The sequence below is a fragment of the Pyxicephalus adspersus genome, chromosome 12 (genome assembly GCF_032062135.1).
Source record: "Pyxicephalus adspersus chromosome 12, UCB_Pads_2.0, whole genome shotgun sequence".
Classification (NCBI taxonomy): domain Eukaryota; kingdom Metazoa; phylum Chordata; class Amphibia; order Anura; family Pyxicephalidae; genus Pyxicephalus; species Pyxicephalus adspersus.
The window spans coordinates 26,105,356-26,116,275 of NC_092869.1; the positions used below are offsets into that span (position 1 = coordinate 26,105,356).

Here is a 10,920-nt window from a genome sequence, read left to right on the forward strand (position 1 = left end):
AAGGGTGCACGGGGGCGCGCACATGAGCATGCACTGCCTACAAGCCTTTCTTCCATCACCGGCGTTCTGCACACTGCGCAAGCGCAATAGCATTGTGACGCTTCTCCCAGGTAACCGCATTCGCTAGGAGTGCCAGGGAGGGGCTTGTAAGAGGCGTAACCCAGCACCGCCCCTTCCCTGTATGGGTAGCATGGGCTCTTTCTGCTGACTCTGGGTTTTGACCAATCAGAATAGCTAATAGGAGGGGCTGCTCCTTGTGTATGGGCAGGGCCATGTCTAGCATGCTAGGTTGTTGCTTGTGTTGGTAAGGTAGCTTGTGACGTTGATGGTGCTGCAGTGATGGAGAGTGGGGGGAGCAGCCGGTGACCGGGGGAGTGTTGTGAAGGAACTGCCGAGGCACGGCGCTACCGGCGGGGGTTAAAAGCTTCGCTTTCTTACCGGCATGGCTGTGCGTTATTGGACCGCGACTGGGGGATAGAGGTGACCTCAACACCCATCTTGTGGTAAAGCTTCTCCCATTCTGGTTGCTTGAGGGCTGCACGGAGTGTCAGCCTCCGGCTCCTGCTAGTTGTGGAGGTAAGTCTGTCATGAGAAACACCACAAGTCCCAGCATGCCAAGACACATTGGAATGCCTATGCATACCCAGCATCATAATGCCAAGCCTGCCCATAGACTGGCATTCATCCCTGATATGACGCCCTATGGAGCCCTTCTATTATATTACGGGGGGATTATAGGGACAAAATAGATCAAATATGTACAAAAAAAAAAAAAATCTCTGGGGCATTGTGCTCATTTTGTATTGTTTCCTGTACCTGATCCCTACTTCAATCTGGCTCATCGCTTGCAAAAATCAACTCATGTATGGTGGCCGGGACACGCCGTCTATAGGCGCCCATCATTTATTGGATGTCACCATTGGCTGTGTGCATCAGATATACATCATTGTGTGTGTATATATATTGTGTGTGTGTGTAGTATGTGTATGTTTATAAAGATAGATAGTGGGCAGGTATACAGGTACGTGCAATATTCTCCATTTATTTATTTGTGTAGAAAATCTCTGCAACCAAATGTCTTGTATACACACATACACACACGTAGTAGGGAGGGGCCCTACAATCTGCGATTTCTTTATTGTTGTGAAGGCTTCCCCCTCCTCCCCTGTCATTACTGAAGATCACATTAGGAATAGACCCCCCCCATGGACCGGAGAGTCCCCATGGTATAGCAGATTGTCTTGTCATTCAGGATGAAGGCCCCGCTTTTATAATTGCCCGGTGCACCCAATTTTGGGAAAGTGAAAGCCGTGAGCCGTCCATCAATTTTGTCTTTTCGCTCCCTAAAGGTTGCACTGTGTGGCTGTATTAGATGATCTCTCTATTCCATTATCTATCTATCTATCTATCTATCTATCTATCATATAATATTAATGGCAGTAATGCAGACTGGCTGTGTGATTCTGGCCTATCACAATTGGCAGATTTGACATTTTTATTATTATAACTGACCAATGAGAGCCATTCATATGATAACAGAACAATGGTGGATTGCTACAATGTTACCATTTATATTCCAGTTCATGTTACCATTTATATGTCCACCCACAGGAGACTTGTAGCATTGATGCCTTTAAATGTATGTTCATAATTCTCATGAATTTGGTCCTGATGACAGATGTCTTGTTGCATTGTGTGTATGAAATATAAAGAATATTTTATCTTATGCTATTGAGCTCTTCTCTAGGGTCTGCCATTGTATGATTGCAGGCCTCTGGAAGCTTTCCTTGTCTCCAGCTCTGCAGACTTTCCCAGCACATTGCTTAGCAATCCCCTCCTTATTGCAGAGCGTAATTAACCCCTGTGCTTCTCTGTGTGCCTGATCAGCATGGAATAAACACTTCTCCGAGTGCTGTGATGGCGGAAATGGCTCAATCTATACATTATGAGCTTGGATCTGTCATTGCTGGGGCTCTGCGGAGAACAACAGTGATTATTTCTATTATTCAGGGTGTGTACAGGAGCTGGCACAAGGTTAGCTGAGCATCCCCTGTACACAGAGCTGTCACCTTCTCTGCACACAGAGAGAAATCTCTTTGTACTTTGCTGTGAGCACATTTTCCTAAGCAAGGTGGAGATCAGATTGAATGGTAAACTATTCAGTGGTTGCTTTGAATAAGGCCATCAGGCATGCTTTGTATAACGTGTGTGTTCCTGCCATCTGTAGGGAAGTAGTTTTTGACCTTCATATTGCTCTGACAATTTATTTCTTTATCATTCTACAGATCATGACAAGTTCACTAGAGCAAAAAAAAAAAACTTTAGAAATTATAAATAATAAATGACAAATAAATCGTAGCTAGAGCAGGACAGTTGGTAGCCGCCAATCACATCTTGCTGTCGTTCTCTGACTTGCAGTCGGAAATCTGAAACAAGGAAGGAGATTGAGTGTTCTTCACTTTGATCAGTTTTCAGTAAGTCAGCCTCGTTAATTCTGACCATGGCTTGGCATGGGTATATCACTTGTAATAATTGGCTAGTTTATAGGGACCAGCCATTAGGACTAACGAGCACTTCTAAGACCGGCCATTCATGGTGAGATGTCTACCGATTTTCGGCCACCCTTTGAGCCTGCACGGTTGCCAAGTAATTTGATGTCTGTATGCTTTGTAAATGTAGCATCTGTTCTTTCAGGGAATCGATGATCTTTGTAGTTTGAGCTGATATTGATCTGCACAGTTATCTTCATGTATTTGTTAGAAAATGTTCATCATAAAAATTACACAGATCTGCTGAAATGGGGAACAGCCCAATTATTCCAAATAACGGGCCTGAGACTAAATTATGGCACAACAAATTATTGGATGCTGGCAGGTAGCGGATGTTAGGAGATGTGAGTCAGATTTCTGCAGACATTGGAGTACGTTGTGTATCGGAAAGCAAGATAATATTACAGACACATCCAAGAAATTTCTACCCACATCAGAAATCTGTAGTATTCCATCGTTTTTGGCGCCAGGGCAGTTGGCTCTATTAACTGAAGGCTTTTTATTTGTTTTTTTAGCAAAATAAAGGAGGCACATTGAGGCTTATCTACGAACTAAAAGGAACATCTTTGCTAATAATTATGTGATCATTCATCTGAATTATCCAGTTAGGTGAAAAGAAATGTGTAAAACAGTCCTTCTGATGACCAAAATCTTGTCTACCTATGGGCTGCTCGCCGTTTTGAGCTACCCTTGCTGCTGGGAGTACAAGCAAGTCCGATATTTTTGTCTTATGTCTTTCATTGAAAAACATGGACCTGGAAGATTCCCTTAAGTGAATGTCTGCCTGATTCCCTGTTTTATAAATAGAGCCACCTGAGTTATATTACAGCTTATAGTAAAGTCAATTATTATTTTTTTCTAATCATTTCATTTATTCGATTCCAGAGATCAAGGGGTACAAAAATATTCTTACCTACATTTATGCATTGTGCAATAACTTCATTTTTGCAGTTTTGACCTCACTCAAAGTTTGCTCTGTGGTATGTTGGCAGTCAGTCTACCCACCTCACCTATGACAGCAGAAAGTTGACACACTAAAAGGGTACATGTGCAATAATTCCCCTTTTATTCCCATATTCTCCTAAACTGGTTGGTTAGAAAAATATAATCCAAAATTCAGATGGACTTATTCTGTAATGTTGAAGATGTCCGAGCTGCTGCTTAGAAGTTAAAAATGTCCAAGTGGAATGTTACTTTACTTTACATTGTGAACAGCTTAAATCCTGTGTTATTTTTTCAGATGAAAACTCTCCTACCTATTTCACGTTTGAGTAGAAGAACAGGGAAAAAAAAAGTCTAATATATTTTGTTGTTATGATTATGTAATTATTTTACAGATTATATGCTACTACTAGGTCATAAGAAATGGGTAGCTATAGAGGTGAAAAGGGAAATAAATCTGAAAACCTGAGAAGAGAATCAGAGCATGACTGGGCCCATCAAAGTGCAAGATGTAGCCTTTAATCCTCATTGTATCCATTTTTAAAAAAATCTATATGAATTTTCTGTGTTGTAGGTAGTCCTCTAGAGGTAATTTTTACAGGAGACTATCGTTTTAAAATGGTAATTAAAGACTCCCTCCATGGGTAGGTTAGGAGTAGAAGTATGTGCATTTCCTTTATCCCCCCGCCCCCATTTTGTTTTTCAATGAAGACATTATATTTTCATTATCAGAGAATAGCAGGTTCTCTTAAAGCGCACCTAAACTCAGAATTTTCACTTTACATAAAAGGGTAGACGACCCTTTTATGTTAAGTAAACATTCTGTTTTTCTTTTTTTTAAGTGCAACAACCATATTTTTTTTTTTTTTTTAAAAGGTTGCAGCACTGCCCATAATTTTCGATCTCGATGAATGGGAGCACAAAGCCTCCTGAGATACTTATGTCACGCATCCAGGGAGGCTCCTGGTTGCTCCTTCTGGCGATCTCACCCATTCACAGTGAAATTGGCAAGTTTTTTTTCCATCCTATTTCACCCTATCCCACGCCTGGGTCGGGTGGCGTAGGGAGAAGATGTAAGACAACCCAGGATGGATTGTACTGCCCTGTGGCATTGAAGGTACCTGTATTTTTTTTTTTTCAATTTAGTTTGTCTTTAAGTCCCCCCCTCTGTTTCCTCCCCAGCCAGACACTCTCACTAACTATTTGTTCCTCTGATACTCCTTCTTGCTTTCAGGATCAAAAAGATGATAACTTTGTGTAAACTTTATTCTTAAAGCTGCAGTGCTAACCTGTCCCTGTTCTGCTGCAGAGCACCGCCATCCTACTTTTTTCACTTCCTTCCTCCAATCTTGGGCAGTATTGAGTGGCAGGCTGGGAAGACATAACTTCTATGCACCTGGCTTGTGCAGGGGAAGCTGGTATTCCCAGGTATTCTGTCGACCATATCTGCATAGCTCATTTTTTTTTAAAGATACTCTGATAAGGTAGGTAGGAGGCAGATGGTCCCCCACATCCAGTGTCATTTATACTCTGTGTTTCGTTTGCTTGTATTGCTTGTAGAGGCTAAAGGGAGTAGCATAGGTTTAAAGGGAATGTGAAAATGTATCCACATCTGCAACACTCACTTTAAAGACATTTCAGCTCTCTCTTTTTTCTTTTTTTTTTTTGGTTAAGTTTTAAAATATTTTGTAAACCAAACTGCTTTTCCGCAGCGTGTTTTAATCCTAAAATATTAGCTATATAGTATGTAAAACTTAAAGTCCTGCTTACACTAAGGATTAAAGCACCATCAGCATATAGATCCCCTCAATGGACAAACTCTTAAATGTGGATTAAACCATGATAGTTTGCTAGCAGAGATTATGTAGTTCTCCTCAGGGAACATTAAAACAGCTTAGTCGAAAGTTTTAAGGCAATATAGCTTTAGAATTGTGTGACTCGAAGAAGGAAATGGTCATGGTAGACAGTATAGGTAAGCGTTTTACATAATGGGCTCCATTTATTAAAGCTTTCCAAGGCTGGAGAATTTACACTTTCATCAGTGAAGCTGGGTGATCCAGCAAACCTGTAATGGATTTCTTCAAAGTCATTTGTTAGAAAATGTTTTGAATCCTGGACCAAATCCATTCTAGGTTTGGTAGATCAACTGATAAAAGTGTATCTTTTCCGGCCTTGGAGAGCTTTAATAAATCAGGCCCACTGTTTTAACTGGTGCATTTTATATTTTATAAGATTTTTTTTTTTAAGTGGGAAGACCTCCAATTTAGATTAGTTTATATATAAAAAATTATAAAAGTGAAATTGTTCAAATTATAAAAGTGAAAATGTTCAAACTATAAAAGTGAAAATGTACAAATTATAAAAGTGAAATTGTTCAACTTAAGGAAGGGGCATGGCATTTAAAGATTGCAGGGCTTGAAATCCTAGCTGGCAAGCTACTTTTAGGAAATAGTTTACATGTGATTACAACAGGAACTCCTAACTGTTGCTTGTTTACTGTGCAACATTTACATTCTAATAATTCCTATAGAGATTTGTAATCATTGGCTCATGGTGATTGTGTATAAAGATGTTGTATTGGCATCCCTCCTACGGACTGCTGAGATGAGGTCTGTGATTTTTTCGTAAAGTGCCTTAACATGGGAAAGGACAGACCCAAAGGAAACCCAGGAATACAAGAGGAGTCAGAATATCACACTTGAGTCCTAAAGTAGCAAAAACAATCTTTACAGCTCAATGGTTGTTACGAGGTATAGAACATTATGGGCACCTTATATTATCAACTGATAAGTCACTCTGAGATTGAAATGCTAGCTCTAAGTGACTAAGTGGAGACTAAAAGCTGAAGCTGACTTGCATTGTAAATGTACATATTGAAGCAAGGGGTTTTATTTGAAGGGAACTAAAGTCCCACATTTACCATGGGCAGTCAGGCAGGTGGTTATTGCAGAAAGAGACAGGTGATGCCCCTTATGCATTACCGGCTCTTACCTTCCCGATTGCCGCCCAGCTGTCCAATTTTGCTGAGCTGCGCATGTGTAGCTCAGTGTTGGTTGCCAGAGAAACCTGGCAATCCTAGCCTTCCCTGAACGTTCCAGGAATGAATGCACGTGGGAGTTACATCATCCTGGAACAGCCAATCAAGATGGAAAAGGGTGGTCTTCAAGAAGCAAACAGGTGAGTAATCACGGGTCTAGTTCAGCTTTTAAACTGTGGTCAAGAAGTCAAGACTCTTTTGTGTTCCTAAATTGGGAGGAAAAGAGCTCAGATCTTTTGTTTAGTATTTTTTTTTTTTTTCATTTCTATACATGTTTCAGTTTGAATAATATTATTAATAAACAGGATTTCTTTAGGGCCAACATATTATGCGATGCTGTACAATTAATAGATGTTTTCCTACTCAAAAATACAAATATCAAGAAAAAGCTATACCTGAAAAGGTGGATAGTCTTTTGTTGACACTAGAAGATTTGGAAGGGTTCCAGGATCCCCTCTACTCTTGTTCTGAATTCAGCAGTCATCAAGAAAACGCATGAGCTTAAATGTCCAAGGAAGTCACCAATGGCAATCAGGGGATCTAATAGTTTTTTTTTTTTTTTTTTACATATACGATAAAAACATTTAATTTGGTCAAGCTCCCTTTTAGCATAAACTATTTGCATGTGTCTTCTGTGTTACAGATTTATTACTTTATTTTAGAGTATACTTCACATCAAAGTTCCTTGCAGTCAGCTGTGACACAGATGCATATGGAAATGTTGTTCCTACACAGCTATGTCAGTCTTAATGTGTATGTAAACCCTAATAATAAACTTTGCTTCATTTTTCATTTTGGCCTATTTATTATAGACATAGAGATGTCTAGATCCTGTGAAGTGGCAGCTAAAAAAGTCTTATTTTTCTGGCAAGGTCAACTGTGAACTGTAGGATTCATACTCTTAAATCATGGAGATGAGAAAAGGAGAAGGTGTTCTGTAGTCCTCATCTACTTCTGCCCTAGGATAATACCGTGGCTTCTCTACAGATAGTTCAGCCGATGAGTATTGTCAACCAATGGCCGAATTCTGTGATTGTCAGGGTCACAAAAAGAAAATAAATTGGGGAAAATTTATAATACATAGATAAAAATACAGCCTCCAAATCTAATAGCTGCTAAATTGCAATATAATTAGCCATCTGTGCTTTGGTTTAGATATTTTTTTTTTTTGGGTAGGAGGAGTCAATAAACCTAACTCCATGGGTTCCCTCTGACACTCTGTTTGTTGTTACAACCCAAAAACATACAAACATGGGGACCATATACAAACTCCACTGATCGTGTTTTGGCTGAGATTGGAAATTGGGACCCAGTGCTGCAAATCTATGTATAATATTCCATAAAGTATGTGAATGTCAAAGTTGTTTCTCTACCTTGCTACTTGTACATTGTCAGGGTTGGTGCAGTGTAGGAATTGTGTACTATGAGGAAAACTTCTCTTTGAAGTAACCTGTCTACATATATAAAAAGTATTGTGCTAAAAATGCCAGCTTGAATTGAAAGATAAACCATGGCTTTGTGTACTGCATAAATAAGCTAGCAAGTAAAGAGAGCAATAAATATATTTATCTCTAAATAGCTTGGTTCAGCACCTCTCCTTTTTTCTGCTCTTACTCTCTGTATATAGAACTTAAGCTGATTACATTGCAGAAAGGCTTTGTTTGTGGTCTCCATGGCAGTTTGCAACCCCAATCCCTGCTCTAGCTGCTGCAAAAAATCTGCAAATGGCAACCATACTCTACGGTCAGTACTCAATCTTATCCAGAATTTGGTGGGGAGCTCACACTACAGTTTACAGTGTGTATGTGCTGCACGTTTTTACAATATTGCACACTCACCCCCCTCCACCAATGTGGGGTTCATGTTCACCTTTTCACAACTGCTGCCATCTTTTCCTGGTAGTTTTCTGGGTCCACCATTGGGCATCCACTAATGATTGAACTCCTGTATATTCCAAGTCTAATATTGGTATCGAAAACCACATCTTTTATAGAACTAATATGCCTTATATACATTGAATCACTAGCTGTGATGCATTGGACCAATCTTCGATCAGTGCTGCCTGAGGAATGCACGTTCCCCTTTGAATGGTGCGGGCTTTAAAAATAAACATTTTTTTTTTGTAGGTAAACTAAAACCATTACAATTAGATTCTGTTGGGACAAACATGTCATATGCATTTGACATAGTCCACATTTGAATTCTATGTGCTGGAGATGATATCTTATCTCACAATGGTGAGATAAGATATCAGGATAGGACATGCATTGTTTCATTGGGTTGGCAGACTCTTCTTCCACTTTTATCTGTTTATTACTTTTGTGCAAGAACTTGTATCTATATTAACAAGCAAGACTCCAGTATATTTAGAGTATTTCTTCTTCTTTCGTAGTAAGCAGATGTGTTGTAATTGAAGCAAAGCATCCTCATATATATTATATGCTTGTTTTTTTGTAGTACATGTTACAGATCACTTCACTTTAAACATAATACATTTCCAAGTATACTTTTTTCTCATTTAGGCGTAATAAACACTATTAGGCTAATGTGGAGGTTAGAAAAGTTATTGCAAGTTATCTGGTTTATGGGAATAACAGGTTAGTTTTATTACTAATGACTTAGATCAGCCTTGAGATGAGAATGTGTTTTAGGGGAAAACAATGACCAGGATAATATAGTTATAATAGGAATGTATAGTTCCCCTAATGCAAATGTGAAGCCACAATTGCTCCACGGTTTTTAACAATTTAGGGAAGGATTAAAACGCCTATTAATTTTGTATCCCTAACCAGCGCGCTCCCATCATTTTCTGTTCCAATGACAGTCGCTTCATTTGACAGCAATGCAGACAAAAACAAAAATGCGGTGTCTGTAGTAAAGGCCGGACGGGCTTCAGATTTTTATTGCTGTCTGTGCCTGTTACCGATTTTGTTCCCACACTTTCTGCTTGATAAAATTGTTGTCATTAGGACATAAACAAGGAAAAATATCAAGGCAGTACAAACCCAACAGAGGTCCTAAACCTTCGTCGTGCTATCAAAAAGGGGGGAATACAAAACATGCAATTTAAAGTGAAAGTTACATTTTTACAAACGCCTGATCAAGCAGGGTATTATAGCAGAAAGGGACAGGCGATGTCCCTTCTGCAATAATGTTCTTACCTGCTTGATCGCTAAGGGTTTCTGGGCAGATAACTGAGCTGTGCATGCGCAGTGTCCACTTTGGTTGTCAGGAAAACCCAGCAATCTCCGCTTCCCTTGCATGTGCAGGGGGTAAATGAACTCCTTGAACAGGCTGCAGGAGTAAGTTATGCCAGCACAGCCAATCAAGATGGCAGAAGATCATCTTTGGGAAAAAGAAGAGGAGGCAGATGGCTCCACCTTGTAATGACCTTAGTTCCACTTTAAGGGGTCAGTCTTCCTAAAACTAGTATTTTAATCTTTGCTGAACAGTAAAAACACCTGAAAGTTTTTTTTTTTTTTTTTGCATCAATTAGATTTCTACAGTTCTACTTTTGGGGCCGCTCACCTACTGTGACCTTTATTTTCCCACTCCTTCCCCTGAGCTATTTATTTGAACAGGAACATTGTTGAAAATTATGGGAGAGGGAGAGCTTTCTCTTGGAGTATTTAGGATTCAAGCAAAAAGCAGACTCTCAGTCTATCAGAAAAAAAATGAAAGCATAGAAAATGTAGCTTTTTAATCAGAGAATTGGGAGCTGTGACTCATAAGTTGCTGCAGAAGGACCTGTAATGACGTACTGTGAGTTCTAAGTCGACAGTGACGATGCTGTGAATAAGCTTAAGCTAGCGATGAAGATTCACTTGTGACATTGATATTGATTCAGGCAACCTTGGAAGGATGCTGTATTTGTATGGAAGCGGTATGGATACTTCCAACAGCTTTGCTGAGCTCAACCACAGAAACTCCTCTCTTTGCAGTAAGATCAAATTACTTTCCATCTGATATCATTTCAGTTACACAAATGGCAAAGGCTGTCCATTTCACTAATGTGCTATTTGGCATAAGTGAAAGCGATGTGCACTTTCCATTGTCTTATATAATAAGACTGCTTACCTTTTCCTGCAGCATTACAATGTTCTGTTTTCTTCCAAATCAAGAGGCAACAAATGAAATGGGTCCTTTTATAGGCTATAATCAATACATTTATAGTATCTGGCATATTGATTATAGCTTTATAAGCTGCAGCACGCTGGATTTTGTCTATTTTTATGTTTTATGTTTTAATTTTTATTACAAAGCTTACTACTGCTTCATAGCCTTCTGTTATGTTACCTCTGTGTCTGACTGGAGAAAACACAAAATCTTGTCTTCCACTTGCAGCTGTTTCCAATAAAACTGAAAGAACAAGAGAAATGGTTATATCTTAGA

The 10,920-nt window shown here is 39.4% G+C and overlaps 1 protein-coding gene across 2 annotated transcripts in view; it reads left to right on the top strand.

Moving 5' to 3' along the window:
* The first annotated feature begins 292 nt into the window (after nucleotides 1-292).
* Nucleotides 293-10,920, top strand: part of TTBK2 (tau tubulin kinase 2) — an 81,176-nt gene continuing 70,548 nt past the window's right edge. Inside the window, exon 1 of one of the 2 annotated variants that reach the window (XM_072429076.1) lies at nucleotides 293-576. The gene's annotated coding sequence lies outside the window, so the exon portion shown is untranslated. The remainder of the gene's footprint in view (nucleotides 577-10,920) is intronic. The other variant, XM_072429077.1, reaches the window with a different exon arrangement.